Below are 23,580 nucleotides of genomic sequence, written 5' to 3'. Positions count from 1 at the left end.
GGACATAGCTAAATGAATTTCTTTCTTCGCCCAGATTATTTTGATATATAGAAGTCTATATCTATCTCGATTAGTTTATGCCGTCACGGGGTACCGTTATGCGAACAAAATTAATATACTCTGTGAGCTCTGCTCAGCTGAGTATAAAAAATCAGGAAGTGACATAATCCAAATTGTTTAATTTGGGGTAATGCCACTTGGGATTATATCACGGCAGGGGCGTAGCGACGGGGTGTGGGTTTGGGGGTTTGATGTTTTTATGTCTATGTTAATAAATTTCTTTATAATTCTGCACGTATTTACTTTGTTGGTTATATTATATTTTTAATGTGCAAGCATATGTATGCACGAAGTGAACACTTATATATTTTAATCATATTCTGCTTCATAAAATATATATATAATATACATGTTAACTTTTACTATAATTTCATAAAGAAGTTTCCTTGTAAATTTGCCTAACGACCCTCTATATTCATATCAGAAAACAGCAAAAATCGAACACAACAACGTTCGATTACAATCGGCAACATGATAGTGTTCAATGATCCAACTTGCTTAAATGAACATAATCGACATTGATTTAAAATCAACCAACTTATTGCATGCGTGAATATAATCAATTCAGGCGTTTGCTCGTTTGCCTCAACAGCGATTACATTCATCGGAATGAAAAGGCAAATATGAAAACTCCATGCGTCTGAATATTTGCATGATTCTTCTGCCCTTACGTCACGGCAACAAGCTACATATAAAAGAATATGTACCAGACAGTTGAAGCAGTATGCTCTTCTAATGAAATCCCTATTATTTTGCCTAGAAAAAGTGCTCAAACAAACGCGGAGGATCACTACCGTATACACATTTTTATCCCATTTCTAGACTCAGCAATTCAGAATTTGGAATTACCATTCAACATTTTAAAATGTAAAAAACACATTAGTGTTTGTTTGTGTAGATATGACTTTTTATACTCAGTTGAGCAGAGCTCACAGAGTATATTAAGTTTGATTGGATAACGGTTGGTTGTACATATATAAAGGAATCGAGATAGATATAGACTTCCATATATCAAAATAATCAGGATCGAAAAAAAATTTGATTGAGCCATGTCCGTCCGTCCGTCCGTCCGTCCGTTAACACGATAACTTGAGTAAACTTTGAGGTATCTTGATGAAATTTGGTATGTAGGTTCCTGAGCACTCATCTCAGATCGCTATTTAAAACGAACGATATCGGACTATAACCACGCCCACTTTTTCGATATCGAAATTTTCGAAAAACCGAAAAAGTGCGATAATTCATTACCAAAGACAGATAAAGCGACGAAACTTGGTAGATGAGTTGAATTTATGACGTAGAATATAAAACTAGTAAAATTTTGGACAATGGGCGTGGCACCGCCCACTTTTAAAAGAAGGTAATTTAGCAGTTTTGCAAGCTGTAATTTGTCAGTCGTTGAAGATATCATGATGAAATTTGGCAGGGACGTTACCCCTATTACTATATGTACGCCTAATAAAAATTAGCAAAATCGGAAAAGGACCACGCCCACTTTTAAAAAAAAAATTTTTTTAAGTAAAATTTTAACAAAAAATTTAATATCTTTACAGTATATAAGTAAATTATGTCAACATTCAACTCCAGTAATGATATGGTGCAACAAAATAAAAAAATAAAAGAAAATTTCAAAATGGGCGTGGCTCCGCCCTTTTTCATTTAATTTGTCTAGGATACTTTTAACGCCATAAGTCGAACAAAAATTAACCAATCCTTTTGAAATTTGGTAGGGGCATAGATTTTATGATGCTAACTGTTTTCTGTGAAAACGGGCGAAATCGGTTGATGCCACGCCCAGTTTTTATACACAGTCGTTCGTCTGTCCTTCCGCATGGCCGTTAACACGATAACTTGAGCAAAAATCGACATATCTTTAATGAACTTAGTTCACGTACTTACTTGAACTCACTTTATCTTGGTATGAAAAATGAACGAAATCCGACAATGACCACGCCCACTTTTTCGATATCGAAAATTACGAAAAATTAAAAAAATGCCATAATTCTATACCAAATACGAAAAAAGGGATGAAACATGGTGAGGTAATGGGACTGGTTTATTGACGCGAAATATAACTTTAGAAAAAACTTTATAAAATGGTTGTGACACCTACCATATTAAGTAGAAGAAAATGAAAAAGTTCTGCAGGGCGAAATAAAAAACCCTTAAAATCGTGGCAGGTATTACATATATAAATAAATTAGCGGTATCCAACAGATGATATTCTGGGTCACCCTGGTCCACATTTTGGTCGATATCTGGAAAACGCCTTCACATATACAACTACCACCACTCCCTTTTAAAACTCTCATTAATACCTTTAATTTGATACCAATATCGTACAAACACATTCTAGAGTCACCCTTGGTCCACCTTTATGGCGATATCTCGAAAAGGCGTCCACTTATAGAACTAAGCCCCACGCCCTTTTAAAATACTCATTAACACCTTTCATTTGATACCCATATCGTAAAAACATATTCTAGAGTCACCCCTGGTCCACCTTTATGGCGATATCTCGAAAAGGCGTCCACCTATAGAACTAAGCCCCACGCCCTTTTAAAATACTCATTATCACCTTTCATTTGATACCAATATTGTACAAACATATTCTAGGGTCACCCCTGCTCCACCTTTATGGCGATATCTCGAAACGGCGTCCACCTATGGAACTAAGGATTACTCCCTTTTAAAATACTCATTAACACCTTTCTTTTGATACCCATATTGTACAAACAAATTCTAGGGTCACCCCTGGTCCACCTTTATGGCGATATCTCGAAACGGCGTCCACCTATGGAACTAAGGATTACCCCCTTTTAAACTACTCATTAACACCTTTCTTTTGATACCCATATTGTACAAACAAATTCTAGGGTCACCCCTGCTCCACGTTTATGGCGATATCTCGAAACGGCGTCCACCTATGGAACTAAGGTTTACTCCCTTTTAAAATACTCATTAACATCTTTCATTTGATACCCATATCGTACAAACAAAGTCTAGAGTCACCCCTGGTCCACCTTTATGGCTATATCTCGAAAAGGCGAACACCTATAGAACTAAGGCCCCTTCCCTTTAAAAATACTCATTAACACCTTTCTTTTGATACCCATATTGTACAAACAAATTCTAGGGTCACCCCTGCTCCACCTTTATGGCGATATCTCGAACGGCGTCCACCTATGGAACTAAGGATTACTCTCTTTTAAAATACTCATTAACACCTTTCTTTTGGTACCCATATTGTACAAACAAATTCTAGGGTCACCCCTGGTCCACCATTATGGTGATATCTCGAAAATGCGACCACCTATACAACAACCACCACTCCCTTTTAAAACCCTAATTAATACCTTTAATTTGATACCCATATCATACAAACACATTCTAGAGTCACCCCTGGTACACCTTTATGGCGATATTTCGAAACGGCGTCCACCTATAGAATTAAGGCCCACTCCCTTTTAAAATACTCATTAACACCTTTCGTTTGATACCCATATTGTACAAACAAATTCTAGGGTCACCCCTGGTCCACCTTTATGGCGATATCTCGAAACGGCGTCCACCTATGGAACTAAGGATTACTCCCTTTTAAAATACTCATTAGCACCTTTCTTTTGATATCCATATTGTACAAACAAATTCTAGGGTCACCCCTGCTCCACCTTTATGGCGATATCTCGAACGGCGTCCACCTATGGAACTAAGGATTACTCTCTTTTAAAATACTCATTAACACCTTTCTTTTGGTACCCATATTGTACAAACAAATTCTAGGGTCACCCCTGGTCCACCATTATGGTGATATCTCGAAAATGCGACCACCTATACAACAACCACCACTCCCTTTTAAAACCCTAATTAATACCTTTAATTTGATACCCATATCATACAAACACATTCTAGAGTCACCCCTGGTACATCTTTATGGCGATATTTCGAAACGGCGTCCACCTATAGAATTAAGGCCCACTCCCTTTTAAAATACTCATTAACACCTTTCGTTTGATACCCATATTGTACAAACAAATTCTAGGGTCACCCCTGGTCCACCTTTATGGCGATATCTCGAAACGGCGTCCACCTATGGAACTAAGGATTACTCCCTTTTAAAATACTCATTAGCACCTTTCTTTTGATATCCATATTAAACAAACAAATTCTAGGGTCACCCCTGGTCCACCTTTATGGCGATATCTCGAAAAGGCGACCACCTATACAACAACCACCACTCCCTTTTAAAACCCTCATTAATACCTTTAATTTGATACCCATATCGTACAAACACATTCTAGAGTCACCCCTGGTCCACCTTTATGGCGATATCCCTAAATGGCGTCCACCTATAGAACTATGGCCCACTCCCTCATAAAATACTCTTTAATGTCTTTCATTTGATACACATGTCATACAAACACATTCCACGGTTTCCCTCGGTTCATTTTCCTACATGGTTATTTTCCCTTATGTTGTCACCCTAGCTCTCAACTGAGTATGTAATGTTCGGTTACACCCGAACTTAACCTTCCTTACTTGTTTAAATAAAACTTTTTTCTATTCGATCAGTTTCTTTCTTTTGAATTTTATATACGTATACGTTAGATCTCATGCATAGGCTCAAAAAGCATGAATTCTACTTATTCCTGAAGGAGGTACTTCGGTTTTTTTTTATCAATTTATCTATGATTAATATTACAGGAATGCGATTCTGTGGCTTTTCCTAATGTTCACATGTTGTTAAAAATCTTGTGTACGCTTCAAGTAACAACGCAACGAACGAGAGATCTTTTTCTACTCTTAGGCTGATTAAGGACTATTTGAGAAATACGATGAGTGAAAATCGATTGAATGGCTGTGTATCACTAAGCATCCACCGTGATCAAATTGTTACCGTTGATGAAATGGCAAAGAAAAGCCGACGCATGCGCTTGAGTATTTAATGTAACCTTTTTCATATCATATTCTAAATACACGTACTTTACTGTTAAAGCCAAAGACAACATTTGTTTTTTTATTTATTTAACTGAAAAACAAAAAAAAACATTTTTTAAGATTTTGGGGAGTGTTATCGATGTTGTTGGTCCTTTGCCGGATGCGGATCCGGTACGCTCCGGTAACTAGCGCGATTAAGGTCTAGTACCGACCATCTCGGGAATGATTTAGTATGACCACATGAAACCTAATAGGCAATCCCGCCCTCCCACCTCATAGATCCATCAAGAAATAGGGGGCCCAGAGCCTCGACTGCTAAAGGAACAGGATTTGCAACGGGTAGGTGAGGTTGACAATTGGGTTGGAGAAGCTATAAATTGCGCTGGCAGACCCCTTGAAAGGGTTGCGCTACACAATACCTTGAATCAATTTGGTATTTTAGTCGCCTCAGACATACCTCTCGCGAGTATACTCTAAGCCCCCTAACCCGCTGTGGCAATCATGGCATATTCCGGTTTAACATACTATCCATGATTTCAATACATTTACCGATAATATGCAGAAAACATGCTGAATTTAAAACTTTTTTCATACTAGGGACCTCTCTATGCTGTGCCGTATCTATCGACTTGCTTGCGGATGTCAACAAGATGTGCTGGTCACAAAGCCATGTACTGCTTGTTGTATTCCAGCTTTTCAACATGATCTTCTAAATTAAAATTTGTGACGAAAATAACTTCCAGAGACTCTTCACTACTGTATAATCACTCTGCGTTCTCTTTCATTTAATAGGTCGTTCCAGCAGCCTCGCTATTTCACAGCAGCGTTCCCATTATCGCTCACACATTTTGCCACGATACTTTCTTCGCCATGTTTATTTCATCGTCTTAGACTCTCAGCAGATTCCTATTACCGCATCGCATACATCGGTATTATCTACCATCCCTTACCAGTCATCTAGAAAGACTTAGCACTTTACTCTACCATATCAGCCTTGCTTTCCTCATGAGTCGTTCGTAATAGTGTTATTGTTCCTATTGTTATGTTCCTCAAACTCCTTTAGATTACCAATCTCTTTACTCTGACCAAGTTTTATTTCTGCTCATTTTTGGAATTTGGTCCTGTCTGTTTCCCAACAGCCTCATGAGCTCTTTTGGTTGGGCCTCCACATTGTGAGACCTGTAGCAGGATGCCAGGAAAATAGCCTGCTCTTTTTCCGCTCGTTGCTGATGCTGCTAGGTCTTCAATGCTGAAATAAGGTACCATCACTCACAAGACTGCAACTCTCACCTCGCTTTCCGATTTCGTGTAGTAAACACCAAATCTCCTCCCTCTCATAAATGTTTCTTCCTCATGAGGTGCATGACTTTTTTGAATCAGCGCAACACTTAACGATTCTTTCCTATATAATCAGGAGGATTTGTCCACGCCAACACATGCGTCGCTATGCATATATCTTCTTCTTGCTACCTTATATTCAGGTTCGTCTGTTCTTGTGCGTTATGATTGCTATTTTTGGGAGTTTGTTTGCAGATAATTACGCCTATAATTATGTTGCGCCGAATCTCCTCCGTAGGTTAAGATATGCGAAGTACATTCCACTCTTGTATGGGAATGTTTAGCCTATTATTTGTTTCATCCTGCAGCGTCCTGATCTTGACACTAACAACCTTCCTTTCAGAAGGGATTGCAACGATCTTTAAAGAAATACACCGAAGTCTTTGTGTAGTGTTATCGATGTTGATGGTATTTTTGGATATAGATCCGGTACCTGCCCTTAACAAGCACCATTAAAGTACTAGTTCGACCAGCTCGGGAAAGATTTAATATGACCAAAATAAACTTTCTAGGCCCCACTCCTTAATTTCATGCTTCGCCAGGTCATTCATCTTCTCGGATGTACTCGCAGTTTTGACCAGTACCGTCTTTTTGGCATCTCCGCGAAAATCGAATTTCCGTCATTATTTTTAACTTATTATACATTTTATTCCTCCTGTTCCCGAGTGTTGGCATCCTATCTTTTCCCCGTTTGTCTTACAGCTTTTGCAGTTGCAGTCACGGATAGTTCTATCCCGCTTTGGACATTATATTATGTCGGTGCGAAAATCCTGCATCGTAACTCTGGGACTGAATCCTCTCCACCTCTCAAAATTAGGCTTATTGCCTTCAGACCTTTAATTATCTCAGAAGCTCCTTACATTGGTTGCAGTATCGAAGGTTCAACGCGGCAGATCTCTTCTAAGCTCTCACTCTTCCGATTGGTTAGATTTACCACGGCTGTCGAGCGCTGTTCAATTCTCAATGCTGCCCTCTAGGGGGCTCCTTTTTACTTTGTACCTTTCACCACTCTTCTTCTCTTTTCGGAGTCATCTTCATTGTCTTGCAACACTATTTGCGCTCTCTCTCTCCCTATCTTTTCAAATTATTCTATCTCTATCCCTTTCCTTATATTCACTACAGATTTCTGAGCATTTATCTTTTCGACATGATCTGGCTCAACAGTCTATTATTAAATATGGGAAAGTAGAACCGTCCACCATTGGAGCTTCCCTTGCTGTGCCCAGCGATATTGTACGGAAAAGACTCAGTTAAAATACAGCCGAATATACCTCCTGGCTGCAAATCATCAAAAAGGCATGGTTTGTATAACATACTGGTTTAGAGGATAGTCAGTTGTTAGTTACCGACCTCTTGACACATTTCGCTATAGCAAAAATACGTAGGTGCAAACAACTAAGCCGCTCGGATAAACTCAGGCTCTATGGAATATGACTAAGCCTTCGCGGTACCGAACAAGTGCATGCCTCTTGGGTGGGAAACAGAATCTTATGAATATTTTTGATCAACAAAAAATAATTACTAACCACATTATTTATACGATAAATCGGCTAGTTCGAACTCTTTTTACTTCCTTTATATTAGGTCGGTTGAATGTGTTTGTGTCCACTTTTCATACAAATCTTGCAATCGATTTCGAAGTAAATTCTCATTGAGTTACAAACGTGAAACTTTACACATAGGTTAGAACATCGTGACAATGCAGCAAAAGGAAAAAAATCCGTTAGGTGTCGCACGGATCGAAATAATTAGAAAAGAATTTGAAAATTTTCAAACCAGCAAAACTTCACAGGTAAGATAAGACGCCGAGAAAATTTAAGAAATGGAGAAAAAATTCCGTTAGGTGGCGCACGGATCAAAATATTTAGATAAGTATTTGAAAATTTGGTGTTTTTAGATCGATTTTAAAGTAACTTCTCATTGAGCTACAAACATGAAACCTCACAGACAAGTTAAGGCACCGTGACAAAGGAACAAAAGGAGAAAAAATTCCGTTAGGTGGCGCACGGATCGAAATAATTATATAATAATTGGGAAATTTGAAACCGGGTTTTAAGTAACTTCTCGCTGAGCTAGATGCTAAAAATTTAGAGCTCAATTCAGAGGTCGATTACAGCCGATGACACAATACAAAAAGTTTCGCTAGGGGGCGCACGGACTGAGGTATTTAGAAAAATCAAACGGAATGGAGGGAATTTTGGGATTGATTTTTATACAAGTTCTCATTGAGCTACAAGCCGAAAACGTAACAGACAGGTTAAGACACCGAGAAAATGTAAGAAAAGGAGAAAATGGAAATAAAATAAAAAAATGTAAGCACTTCCTATATATAAATGGACAAAAATCAGCGAAAAATGTATCCTTATATAAACACATATTCTTACTTAACTTTGATTTTTAAATATTGACATAGAAATTGTAAAAATATTTATGAGAGGTAAAAATATAAAGGTGGAACGCAATCATTTTTTTATTTCCTTGATACCTATCTTTGACATTTCTGTTAAGTAAATTACAAAAACAGATATCGCTCCTTTAGGAGCATAGGGCAAAAATGAGTTCTCTCCACCGAGTTCTGTTATGAGCTAGTCTCTTGACCTTTCTCCACGACCCTTCCGACCGACATTCGGCGTGAACATTTCTAATCCATGTCGTTTGGGGTCGTCCCCTCCGCCGAGTTCCTTGTGGGTTCCAGTCAAGTGCCCTTTTTGCTATACATGGTGCGCTTTTTCTTAATAATGGCCGATCCATTGCCATTTTTTTCTCTTTATGGTTGTTTGAATCAGCTCAGTGTTCGTCAGTCAGCGCAGTTGATTGACTAATAATATTTCCTTTCCTAGCAACTTTCCAATTCAAGTAATGTGTGCTCCACTTTTATATTTTTACTACTCAAAAATATTTTTGCTGAGCAGAGCTCACAGAGTATATTAATTTTGTTCGCATTCCCCCGTAACGGCATAAACTAATCTAGATAGATATAGACTTCTATATATCAAAATTGTCTGTGCGAAAAAAGAAATTCATTTAGCCATGTCCGTCTGTCCGTAAATACGATAACTTGAATAAATTTTGGGGTATCATCCCTTTTTAAAATAAAATCGGAGAATAGCCACGCCCACTTTTTCGATATTGAAAATTTCGAAAAAGTGCCATAACTCTTTACCAAAGACAGACGAAGCGATGAAACTTGTTAAGTGGGTTGACCTTATGACGGAGAATAGAAAATTAGTAAAATTTTGGACAATGGGCGTGGCACCGCCCACTTTGAAAAGAAGGTAATTTAAAATTTTGCAAGCTGCAATTTGGCAGCTGAGTATGTAATGTTCGATTACACCCGAAGTTAGCCTTTCTTACTTGATTTTGCTATTTTTGCAATTATTTTAAGAAATTTTAAATTTGCAATTTTCACCATGCGCAAAAATTCAGGTGTGCTTCACATTTAGCTTCAAATGAATTCGTAGAGTAAATTTTCAACTCACAAATTATAGTAGCCCAGATTTAGCATAGTAGATTCACTTATTTGTTTGGAACTGTTTATTAATCAACTTTCACTTATTCAAGTTTCACACAGTTTTAATTAAATAACACCACATAAATCACTAAAGAACTTTCGCGAGTTCTCTTACGTTGGGCGGCTCAAAAAGGCCTGTCAAAGTAGAAGAACTACAAAAACATAAACTCGAATATAATTTTTGCTTTTACCAATTCCAGGGCCGTCAGTTGGCTCTGTTACTGCTACTATTGATTTTTTGTTAAGTTTTTCATTGCTTTTTGCTGTGCTATGCATGTTGTGTTGTGTTGTTTTTATGCGGCGTTTTATCCAGCTCTTTGTTGTAGTTATTGTTGTGTTTCTTATATATATATACATATATAGATATGTATTTGTACGATTTTTATTGCTGGACTCTCTAGCATGCGCCACACAAACTTGTGACCACCGTTACTGTTGCCTTTACCGTTACTTTTGCTGGTACAGTGCAATACCGGAGCTAAATAACTGCAACGAATTGCATTAGCAACAGCGCTTCAATCACCCTTCAAAAGCATTTTACATTGGCACACATACATGGACGTATTTAAATTGAAAAAAAAAACACACACACACCTGCTACTTAAGCTTTGCAAATAATTTATGCAATCTGTTTTTTTTTTTGGTGATTGCAATTTTTTTCCGATTTTGGCAAAAATTTATTCGCCTTTCTTATTCAACTTTCAAGTCAACTTTGACGTTTTGCTTCTCGACAACGGCCAGCAAAAAACATGCGCACAAATATATTTTACACACGTAATCATAAAATTTTTCATTGAATAAAAATTCCATCACATCAAGGAAAATACCGTAATGAGTCTTTTGTAAAATTAGTCACGCTGCACGGAAAATTTTTAACAATTTCGTCAATTCACGGTCTAAATAAATTTTTGTTTTGAAAACTTTCTTATTTTACTTTCTTTTTCTTCGCTTTTCACGCTCACGACAAATAAATAATGCTTGCTGACTTAGCTGACTTTGAACAGCTGCCTTGCAGTACCGTTCAAAAATAATACATACATTCAACTCTTCGTTTAAGGCATTTGAAAAGCATGTGAAAATTTCTGGGCATTAACTTTGCTATGCTCTCTGTATTGTACTCTGCTGGCTAACGTTCGTCTCCATGCGCTCCTCTCCTTTTCTGCTCTCACTCATTTTATAACAACTTGCTTTGTTTACCCACAATTTCTTCTACCTTCTCTACCTTTCTCTCATTTTCATGGGTTTTCGTGTATCGCTCTCTTTCTCACAAGTTTCTATTCTCTACTTCTTTGCTCAAAATGTATAAAAATAAACTTTTGAGTTCATTTACACTTTGAATTTTCATGAATTTTTGCATTTTCGCACTGACGTTCATCATTTAGTGTAAGTAAAAGCATTAAATAAAAATTATTTTTAAGTAGCAAGATTAAAAAGTTTATTAATTCGTACTACACTGCGTATGCGTGACATGAGAAAAAGCACGTGTTTAGCGGTCACGTATACGCACCGTAGGCCGGCTTTAGTTTGAAATTTGTTTCTGTTTCAGCACACCTATATTAGCTTTGGTTGTATGTGTGTATTTAACCCTCTTTTGGACTATTAGCTAGTGGCTTATTATTGTTAGTATATCCTAACACTTTAAGTGCGTTCGATAGTCAAGTGGTTTATATGGCTCTTAAAAAGCATACTATCCAAAAAAGTTTAAAAAAGTTCCAAGTTCTAAAAAATTACCCGTTAAAAGCAAGTACCGGGTTCTTAAAAGTACCCGATTCTAAAAAATATTCGGTTCAAATATGTACCCAATTCTTAAACAGAGCCCGGTACCAAAAAAATATCCAGGATCAAAATAGTAAACAGTTCAATATGTCCCTGTCCAAAAAAGTATCCGATCCTAAATAAGTACGCGGTTCTAAAAAAAAAAAAAAAAACAAAATAGGACGCGAAAAATGTACCTTATTCTTAAAAAGTAACCGGTTCTAAAACTACCCGATTCTAAAAATCAGCGATTGTAAAAAGGTGTCCGGTTCTGAAATGTTGTTGTTGTTGTTGTTGTAGCGATTAGGTTACTCCCCGAAGGCTTTGGGGAGAGTTATCGATGTGATGGTCCTTTGTCGGATACAGATCCGATACGCTCCGGTAACACAGCACCATTAAGGTGCTGGCCCGACCATCTCGGGAACGATTTATATGGCCACATTGAACCTTCAGGCCATCCCTCCCTCCCCACCCCCAAGTTCCATGAGGAGCTTGGGGTCGCCAGAGCCTCGTCTGTTAGTGAAACGGAATTCACCGCTCGAAGGTGAGGTTGACAATTGGGTTGGAGAAGCTATATGTTGCGCTACACAACCCCTTGAATCCCTCCGGTTCTGAAATAGTACCCTGCTGTAAAAAAGTACCCGGTGCTAAAACGTATCTGGCTCAAATTACTTTGTTCTGAAAACGTACGAGGTTGGAAAGAAAATTATCGGGATCAAAAAAAAAATCCGGCTCAAAAAAGTACCCGACTGCAGAAAAGTGCCCGGTACTAAAAAACGAAAATAGTACCTGCTTTGAATAATGTACCTGATTCTCAAAATGTATCCTGTTCTAAAAACTACCCAGTTCTAAAAAGGTACCTGTTCTTTAAAAATGCTCCATTGTAAAAAGTTGTTCGGTTTTGAAATAGTACCCTGTTCTAAAAAAGTACCCGGTTCTAAAAAGTATCTGGCTCAAAAAATTACGTGTTCTTAAAACGTACTAGGTTAAAAAGAAAATTATCTGGTACACAAAAATATCCGGCTCAAAAAAGTACCCGACTGCACAAAAGTACCCGGTTCTAAAAAAAACGAAAATAGCACCCGGTTTGAAAAATGTACCTTATTCTTAAAAAGTAAATGGTTTTAAAAAATACCCATTTCTAAAAAGGTACCTGTTCTTTAAAAAATCCTTTAATGTAAAAAGGTGGCCGGTTCTGAAATAGTACCCTGTTCTAAAGAAGTACCCGGTTCTAAAACGCATCTGGCTCAAAAAATTACTCTTCTGAAAACGTATCAGGTTAAAAAGAAAGTTATCGGGTTCAAAAAAATATCCGCCTCAAAAAGGGACCCGACTGCACAAAAGTACCTGGTACTAAAATACGAAAATAGTACTCGATTTGAAAAATGTACCTGACTTTTAAAAAGTATTCGATTCTAAAAACTACCCAGTTCTAATAAGGTACCTGTTGCTTTAAAAATGCCCGACTGTAAAAAGTGTCCGGTTCTGAAATAGTACCTTGCTCTAAAAAAGTACCCGGTTCTAAAACGTATGTGGCTCAAAAAATTGCTCTCTCCGAAAAACGTATCAGGTTAAAAAGAAAATTATCGGGTTCAAAAAAATATCCGGCTCAAAAAAGTACCCGAATGCACAAAATACCTGATTCAAAACCGTACTCAATTCTAGAAAAGTACCTTAAAAGGGTACTCAATTGAACATAGTACCCAGTTCTGGAAAATAAAACGGCTCTAAAAAATACCCGGTTTTGAAAAGTAGATATGTACCCTGTTCTAAAAATATGCGCGTTGCTGGGCTTCAGAAAAGGTTCGAAAAAGTACTCGACTTAAAAAAAGTACCTGGTGGTGAAAAGTTTCCGCTAGTGAAAAAGAATCCAGTTCAAAAATACTTGGTTGTGGAAAGTACCAGTTTCTAAAAAAATATCCGGTTCAAAAACGTATCCTGTTCTGAAAAAGTATCTGCATCCGCAAAATTACCCGGTTCGAAACAAGCAACCGGTGCTTAGGTTAACGAGACCCCTTTACTTCATTAGTGTCATAACCCAAAAGACTCGATTTTTGCGTTGATAAAGAATAAATATAGTAGAGCTTACGATTTCTCGAACGAGAGATTTCTCGCGAGATTCGCCTTCTCGCAAGATTCTCGAATCTCGAAGTACTCGTAAAGCTCACGAGGTTCTTGAAATCCTATTTAATCGATATGAAAAATTTCTTATAGATCGTAAAGATGCTTAAGGGTGACTGAGTCAACCATCCGAATATGGTATCCGTTTTTATAGTAAAATTCTTTCAGATAAAATGATTTCCAATTTTTTAGTCCGAAAGAAATCAATAAACCCGAAATTTTATTTTTTAATGACAGAATAGAAGTTCGAATTTTTTTTTAATGAATTTTTTTCACACAGAATCTTTCTTATTTCAACAGAAAGCAGTTCAAATTTCAAGGCAATATCTCAATTGGATTCAAATATATGGCGAAAAAACATTTGCAAGTTCACTATGGAAAAGTGTAAATGCAATACTTTGGGAGTGGATTTTAGTTGTCCTATGACAATTTTCTGGTATTACTAACAGAAACTTTGAAATGACCATAAATGTTTCAAATCTATACATTTGAAAGAATCTATTTAAAAAAAAAATCGTTTCATTTGGATGAGTCGTTCCATAGTTATAGGGCCGGACATTTATTTGGCCTTAAAAAAATAAAAGTCCAGCCAAAACTTTTATTTTCGTGCTTGAAGAATAAAAGTCCGGACTTTACATTTATTTATGTTTTTTTAAAGTCCGAAAAATAAAAAAGATGCATGATTCGTTAAGAAACTGATATGTGTTTCTTCGGGTTTCCATAAACTTTCACCTGGGAAATTTTTTGACCCGGTTTGTTTCAATTAAAAAAAAAAATAGACAGTAAGCATTAGAATGGGTCTCTGGAAATAACTACACCAGAATCGAATAATTTCAGTCTTCATGAAAAAAGTTTTGCGGGTTCTTATTGATAACAACCGATACAGACAATTTATCGCTTTAGTATCAATTTATTATCAATAGTAAATTAGTATCGTCAAGTTATCGGCTTGTTATTCACGAGCCATCGGGTTTCATTGGTTTCTTGTCGGCCAGTTATCGACTGGTTACAAATGTGTTGTCGATTTTATGTGTACAATTCATCAGTATTTTTCGTCGTTTACAAATCGTTAACACCGCCGACAAAAATTCGATAACACGGCGATAAGAAAACGATAACTTTTCTATAACATTTCGAGGACTTGTTGACTACATTCGGTATATCGTTAACAAAATGATAACTTTTTTATAAAAATCTTTAATTTTTGAATAACAAATCGCTAACAAACCGAGAACTCGATAACAAAATGGGGAAAAAGTGCAGAATACATACATTTGTCAAAAAAAATAAAATAAAAATTCGGACTTTATAGAGATTTTTATGCTGATTCCAACGGTTTATTTCTTTTTTGGTGCAAATGAAAGGTTTGGCGATATTATGAATCAAAATATCTTCGAAACTAGTGGATGGATTTCAAAAATTAAAAAATCGAAAAATAACTTATAAAAATACCTTTCATCTGATGTATATATATCTTTAACTTGTCTAGTCTTTATTTACCAAAAATTTGAAAAAGCTCTTTTTTGCATTCGTGAACGAGCTGATATTACCTTATAACTCTTATGTTTACTGTTATGCTAGCCGATCCAACACCGGCTGCGCCATGCACAGTAATTCTGCGTAGAACACCTTTCTGCATAGGCGGCCGAAAAAAAAAATTGAAAATTTTAAATTGTTTACCTTTGACGTATATTTTAGCAATAAAAAATTAGTAGCGTTATACATTATGTATTTTTGCAATTAATTAATACAACGGATAAACCCATACATACATAAATAACATCATATATATACCTACATCGATAAAAATAATTGAACTTATATGACCCCTTTGTTTTTCGCCCCTAAATCAAGTTATATCCTCTAATATAAAGATGTATATACCAAATTAAAGGTGATGAAATTATCTTCAACACGACAGTATTAAAGTATTTTGTCAATACCACATTTTTTCGACTTATTATTCGATTTATGATAAGTTAGCAATCATTTTCCCATAAAAACATAATTTTATTATAGAAATTTCTTCTAAATACAGATGTTTTATATATCAAACAAAACCTTGTTTTATTACCTATCTAAAGACATTACAATTTTCAAGATCGACTCAATAGTTTCAAAGATATTTTGTTTTAAAATGTAAATTTTACCTTTTGACGTGGAATTACCCCTATAGTTATTATTTGCCCCATAAAAAAATTATACGGTTGAACTCACCATAAACACCACTACCGATACTCAAATAAATTTTTTTAATTTGACAAATGTATGTATTCTGCATTTAAGCCCAAAATGGTAACACTCCCGAAACATATGTATCGAAAAATTATCGATAAATAGACGAAAAGTTGTCTATATAAAACATAATAATCCGAACACCATTCAATAGCACTGGTATAGCCCTAATTTAATTATAAAATTTATTTAAATTAGGTATGTATCACACAAATTCTTAATATTTATGTGACATTTTTATGGCCACTTATAAATTTAAAAGGATTAGATATTTAATTTAACAAATTTTCGAAAGAATAAATAAACATTAAATACAAGGCGCGATAACCTCCCAAGAGATTTTTGGCCGAGCTTCTCTTACAATTTGAGTCGTGCTTCTTTTAATTTTGCCTACAAATTGCCGGAATGGAACCTACAGGCCGACTCCGAACGGCATGTGCAAGGAAGACTCTTTTCATGGCAGAAATACACTACCGAGGGGCGCCCCGCCTAGAAAACATTTTTTCTCTAATTGAAAAAAATTGTTTCTAAAATTTTGATGTTGCCTTGTCCGGAGCTCGAACCCAGAATATTCGGTGTTGTAGACGGAGCACGCCACCACCACACCACCGCGGCCGCCATTCGAAAGAATAACAAAATTAAATTTAAACAATTTAATGGCAACTAACGTTGAATTTAATAAAAATATAAAATATATCCAGCACAGATTTCAAGGTATGCCATTCACATCTCGGCAATAAATTTAACGAATTTTTGTTCTCTTTTTGTTCATATTGTACATACATACAAACATCTATAAAACAATAGAAAAGAATGCTAGACAAGCAGCAATTTTGCCAAAAAATATTCATTGGCACTCACCCGCAGCGTTGACAGATTGACGATGCCGTCGTCATTTTGACGATTTTCAACTAGAATGACGCTTGGACGATTTTGTAATGACAAATGACGATTTAATTTAAATGTTTAAATATTAAAGATTTATTTTAAATATTCAAACACCAAGAAATTACATATATTTAAAATTGACAAGTTTTATTGAACATTGTATACCTTATACTAAAAATATGCTAGCTTTGCTGCAGATGGGGCCAATAACATGACCGGCTTGAAGCATTCGGTCGCCAGAATTTTTGAAAAAGAAATTCCTAACTTTATTGCTTTTAAATGTATATGTGACCTGCAATCATGAAAGGGGCCTATTGTGCGAAAATACCGTTGTTTGAAATTCTTGAGTGACTCGTATAGAAAATTTAACGCTCTTTCCAATGGAATAATCCGCAGTTTTCTATCTTTCTTAGTTTTTTCACAAATCGCATTTAAAGCCAAATCGGACCACAAATACGCCACCTATGGGAGATTTTTTTCTTATTATTGCATTGTCATCGGGTTCTGAACTATATTCCAAGATTCAAGCTTGTAGCTTATCGGGAAGTTACTTAAATTTTAATTACAAAATTCGTTCACAAAGGCCGGCCGCTACACCGAGTCAAGCTAAAGAAAAACTATAAACACGTTTTTCTCGAATACTTGTTTTCGCACAATAGATCCCGTTCATGATTCCAGGTCACATATGTCATTCTTTAGCACTTTGCTCTTCGTATGCCTGCTTAAAGCAACCCAGCAGTGTAGAAACATTGCGCACCAATGTGTATAATTGTATAAATGATAACTTGGATGAGGTGAATGAAATATATCTCTTTCCCTCCTGAATTATATCCTTCAAAATATTAATAAAGTTAATAATATTTTCCAGAACGAGGGCCCTCAAGTATAATATGTATTCAGAAATAAAAATACTATTTAAATATATTGTATAATTTGGTAAAGCCGGAATATATACATTAGACAACATAGAAATTATAGATTATAAAAACATTCCAAATATATTGCAAAGTGATCAGATTTATATAGGAGTTTATGCGATGGATAAGCTTATCGCCTCTAACATTCCCGAGCAAGAAGAAGTCAAATTTAAACAACATTGTATTATTTTTTATATTGAACTGTGTGATCAAATTAGAACGCGTTTTGATTTTAACAAAATATATGGCAACTTAAGTTTTATGAATCCCAAAGAAGTTGCTGGAAAAAAATTGATTCTTTGCATATGGTCTTACAACATTTGTCGCATACAATCGATCAGAAAATTGTGCAGGATATTGATAGCAAGTATAGGGAATTGAAGTTGTTAGAACTTAAGACATATTTTGAAGACATTTCTAAGGTTCCTCCAGAAGTTTTTTGGAAAACTATTTCTACTATCAAAAGAGCTGACTCTACATACGCTTTTTCTAATTTATGTGCATTCGTTGCAGATCGAATGTGCTTGCCACACTCTTCAGCTAAAATAAATTTAAACAAAACAAAAATCCGAAACTCTCTGGAGACTGATTATTTAAAATTGAATAACTTTTCATGTCATAATATTGAACCGCAAATAAATATGCTAAAGAAAATTTACGCGAAAATGTATAACTAAGAAACTAAAATGATATAGGAGTTTATGCGAGGTTCGGATCGAGCTCTAAGAAAACAAAAGAAAAATAATTGTTAAACTTGCTGAAAACAGGTACCTTTTGTATGTAATACAAAATTTATCTTTTAATACGTTTTTGTTATTTATAAAATATAATAAAATGAATTTAAAACGATTTTGTATGTGGTATGTGGCAACAAATATAACAATCAAAGACAATTTTCAGAAAAGCATTTTTAAAGTTAATATTGTTGAATGAAATCCGGCGATCTCATTTTAGTTTCCGGTGAATACAATCGTACGTCCCCTGGTAATAACTCAACTTTGTCCTAACTCAACTTTGGTTGTTGCCATAGATATGACGATTTTTGACGATTTTTTTGGAGGTGTCTGACGACTTGGAAAAAAAATATATGGCAACGCTGCTCACCCGCATTAAAAAAGCAACTGAGCGAAGCCTTAAAGTATGCTTCGTAATGCTAAAATAGCCGTCATAACTTGCATGCTCTAAGAGGGAGTGTGTGTGAGAGGCAGCGCGATAACGAAAAGAGATGATGAGAATGAGCTGAAGCAAAAGAAAAGCATGTGCGCGCAGAAAAGCCGCTATAAAAGAAAATGCTAAAATAAAAAGAGCAATAATAATTATACGTAAGCGAAAAACATTGCAAGCAAATGTATGTGTGTATGTTATTATGTAAATATATATGTATATGTGTGTCTGTAAAATAGACATACGCTGCCTACGTTCAATCTTGCTATGTTTGTTTGTGTGATGTGTCGTAGCAAAACACGTGAGCAACATGCTGAGTCACATGCAGGCCGTCGAAAGGGGGTGGTTGCACTTGCACTCACCACAAAAAGGAGAGGTGCTCGCAACAGTTGCCAGCTGATGAAAGAATTTTATTAATGGAACATTGCTGCATTTACATAAGTGTTTTCAGAGAACTTTTGTTTGTATTATCCCTGCAAAAATCGTTGGATCATGTGGTCCACTGGAGTACTTACCATTATACTCCACTGTAATGCAGCAATGGACCAACTCATGTTTCTACGCGATCATATTGTAAGCCGATCTATGCTCGTTTTTAACGATTGTAATCACTACAAGATGTACTCGATGGTACATCCATGGGTACTCCATGGATTACTCTGATGTAATACGGAGCTGGAGTATATGGTCCAGTCCTAGGACATCGCAATGTTAATTGGACCATATTTTTTGTATGAATTGTGGTTAATTTTGGAGCACTCGCTTGGTTCATAGCGAGTACTCCATACATGCATGCATGGAGTACTCGCGATTTTTGCAGGGATATTTTTTAGGTACATATCTCATAAAGGTAAGTAATAAATATTGCAATCATAATTTAATTGCGAACAGCTGAGATCACTTGAATTTTGATAGTCTTTGGTCATGGATGTTATTTTCAAAATAATTTCAAAAAACACTAAAAACAAGGGCGCACATACTTACATACATAGTACATGCATACGTATTTGTAAGCGTAAAGTAGGTGTAAATGTAAACGTAATCTTTGGAAGTAGCATGCTATAAGGTGGAATTTAGAATGTACATAAGTGTAGGCGTGGTGTATGGGATTGTTATGGTGTATGGTGTAGAGATATACGCCACCGCCGCCGCCGATTTTGGTCGTGTTGTCAAAAATATCGGCGCGGCGGCGGCGGCGTCCGACTCGTTACTATATTTTCTACTCGTTTAAGACTGATTAGGCCATTTATTGTTCATGTCGAAAATTGGTCGGATATGGTCGAAAGTCGTATCAGCGGATGCGCAGAACTGCCAGTTATAAGAAATTAATTACGAAATTTAACTCTTTCTAACTGCACAAAAGTTATTTAAAAAAACAAGCGTTGCTTAACACGGACTTTGCACCACCCAATTCACCAAATTATTAAAATAAAACACTAAAATAAAAGTTATATAATAAATATATATGCTCACTTTGTATATTTAAAAAAAAAATTAATAATGAACAATGAATTTAAAAAAATGACCCAAGGCGAACATGTTTTCAAATTGTCCTCAAATTGTTAAAAAAAAGCAAATACCCAAAAAAGGTGCCGATTTTTTAAAAACATTTATATTGCGATTGACTGAAAGAATAAGCCAAATCAATTATGCAAAATCCTTTAGTTTCTAGGGGCATAAACACTCCTTTGAAATGATTCTTACCTCATACTTAAGTTGAGGATATATATACGAATGAAAGGGTTTGAAAAATCACTTGCGCTAACATTCACACATCTGTTGTTTAATTGCGAACAATGCAATAGCTTCTGATATGTTAATTTTGATTTACACTTCATCCTTCAACACCCAAGTCTCCCGCTTCGACATTTCCTAAAGTTGGCGGCCCTATCCAAAACTAGTCCCTTGGAGTGAATCAGATTGATTATAGCCTATCAACCAAGTTTAAATATCACCTACACGTTACGGCTCCTTTTACAAATGTGAATACGTAGGCACATATATCTACCAGGTGAGGCTTTGTCCTTCGCAAGAACATTCAGTGGTGAAGCAAAAGCTTTCCAAAGACAGTCGAACTAATGACCGTGTGTGCTACTACCCTAACGTAGTGGACAGTCGAACTAGTCTGAAAACTAAAGCTACGCGGTCATCCATAATGAGCTCTTATATCATAAGGCTGGAAAACAGCAGTTAACATCTTTCAACTTAAAATCGGCCGACTTTCATTCTAAAATATCGTTTTGATTTAACGAAGACTATTGAAATCAATGTTGTGAACGCAAACGTCTGCAAACTTTGGTCTACATTTTAAAAATAGTATCCAGGGTCCTTGTAAAATTTTAATTATGTAGATGCGCCGAGGATTATATGGTTTTCACCCATTACGCAATGACATCCACTTAGACTGCCTATGATTTCGAGGGCGGCATCCTTGGCCGAATAGTCACTCCCTAACGTTTGATGGTGTTTCTCTGGTGTAGCTCGGCAGCATAGTGCGACAAAAGCATCCGTTGGAAAGTCTTCGGAGATACACCTACAGCTTCTCGGAAAGTGACGTCGACGAAGGTATGAGTTCGAAGTCGCAGTCCTATAGCTTCTGTGCTGGCATATGGTGTGAGGGTCAGGAGGCGTGGTAGCGACTGCTGGTCGGGATTGCTTCTGTTCTCACATCGGGAATTGTAGCTCTTAAAAACAGCCGAAAAACTGGAGGCGCCCTGTGCCACGAGAGTCATGAGTATTAATAGACCATTAATAGCAAGCGTAGGTCGTCTTTGTGCGTGACCGCAAAGGAGCCACAAATGATTTAAAGAAATTGTGTTTGCGACGATTATTAGGAGTTATCCCTTGAAACTACGCTTTGCGGGAGATATACAGACAAAAGTGTGACTATTTTATGTATCTCTATTTCTTTTCAGCAGACGCAGCAGTACCAATTCCAAAGACCGGGGTTAGGTTCGCAGCCTCTCTGGCGTATGCGACAATCCCTCCGCAAGGAGCTACTCCTAAAAATTATTCAACGGTCTGCGAGATCTTAAGGCAAAAACCCCGGATCTTTCCAAAATGACCAACACGTTGATTTCCTTAAATACATACAAACAAAACTTTCCACGCCGCCGCCGATAAAGTGATAGTTTAGTCACTACACTGTAGCTTAATGTGAGAACAATGTAGTATGTAATATAGTTGATAAAGCGAAATCAGACAGCAAATTGAGGCAAGGCTTGTTATTAATTTGTTACAGAAGTGATAACAGTTTGTTATCGATGAGTTGTTGGTTTTTTATCGACTATCTATTTCTTACCGCTGAGTTATCTACTTGTTATGGAAGCGTAATAGCTTTGCTATCAATAACAATGGTTATAAATGGGTTATCGATTTCTTATCGACGAGCTATCGGTTTGTTGTCGAAAAATTTTGATTTACTATCGAAAATTTACTATCTATTGAAAGCTGTCGATATTTATCAAAAAGTTATCCATTTATTATTTAAAATATATCGATTTGTTACTAAAAACTTGTCGATATGCTATAGAAAATTTGTCCGTTTATAATCGAAAATTTATCGATGTGTTATCAAAAAGTTATCGATGACTCACGGGCTTGTTATTTAAGAGATACCGATAAAACTTCAATACAAAATCGATTAAACATACCATGACATGACACAACCCGACCTTTGACAAGCCGATATGAAACTAACAATAAGCCAACGACTCGATAGCAAACCGATAGTAAAGCAATAACTTGTCGGTAGCAATTATTGCAGATAAGAAGCTGACGAAGCTCCTATCAAAAAGCCAGAAATGATTCGTTTTTCATTAAGCTACTTATGTGATGGTTTACCTTGCGAGTTCTTTTTAACTTAAGACCGTTTCGTTTTCTAGAGTCACACCTGTATGTTTACACATCGAACTTCACGAGTAGTTGGTACTCACGTCTTTCTATTGTAATTATAAGTTCCACATTTTTACATAGCGAGACTGTTTTTATTAGAAGATTAAAAAAAAAACTGAATGGTTATTTTAATACGTTCAACAATAGAATGATAGAGAGCCTCGGTAGATCCAGCTCGACATACTTTACTCTAGCGCTTGGCTAGTAGTTGCAGTTCTAGTTAAGGCAAACGTTCGCATCACCGCCCTACAGCAAATGCTATACAAGGAGCGCGGCATGGAAATACATGGATCTTGTGAACTCTTCTACAGCAGCTGCGTAGAGAAGGAAAAGCAGCTGTGCGAAAAGTATAGCCTTTTCATGCTTGCGGGCAAGGATATCGTCGCGAAGTGCAACGAAGTGAGACTCGTCAACACCTAGCCAATATGAGGTACGTACCAACAGAAGGGGGCGAAGACATTTAAAAGGCCTTTGTTTGTTAGGCGTTTACATTTAACCGGATAGCAAAGTGCTAAGCTTTGCCCGCGAGAGATTGAGGGCTCTTAGGTATTAATTAGTCTCTCTCGCAATCGCTTCGAACTTCATTTTAGGCCGAGTTTGTGCAAATTTAAACTTTAGTTAAAATTGACTAGAACTTAAACCCTTATACTTTGATCGGTAACATAAAATTTTACTAGTCATCCCAGTTTAAATGGCCAGTGTGGCAAGGTTAAAATCTAGTCATGTCTGTTTTGAAAACTAATTTATAATTTTCATAAT

The 23,580-nt window shown here is 36.3% G+C and overlaps 1 protein-coding gene across 1 annotated transcript in view; it reads right to left on the bottom strand.

Annotated features, from left to right (window-relative positions):
* The window catches only part of SNF4Agamma (SNF4/AMP-activated protein kinase gamma subunit), a 591,124-nt gene extending 580,248 nt beyond the window's left edge, over positions 1 to 10,876 (bottom strand). Inside the window, exon 1 of the mRNA XM_067758890.1 lies at positions 10,039 to 10,876. The gene's annotated coding sequence lies outside the window, so the exon portion shown is untranslated. The remainder of the gene's footprint in view (positions 1 to 10,038) is intronic.
* Between the last annotated feature and the right edge of the window lie 12,704 nt (positions 10,877 to 23,580).

This window comes from Eurosta solidaginis, chromosome 1 (assembly GCF_040869045.1).
Source record: "Eurosta solidaginis isolate ZX-2024a chromosome 1, ASM4086904v1, whole genome shotgun sequence".
NCBI lineage: Eukaryota > Metazoa > Arthropoda > Insecta > Diptera > Tephritidae > Eurosta > Eurosta solidaginis.
The sequence above is the reverse complement of the archived record's forward strand: the minus strand, read 5'-3'. Positions and strand labels throughout refer to the sequence as shown.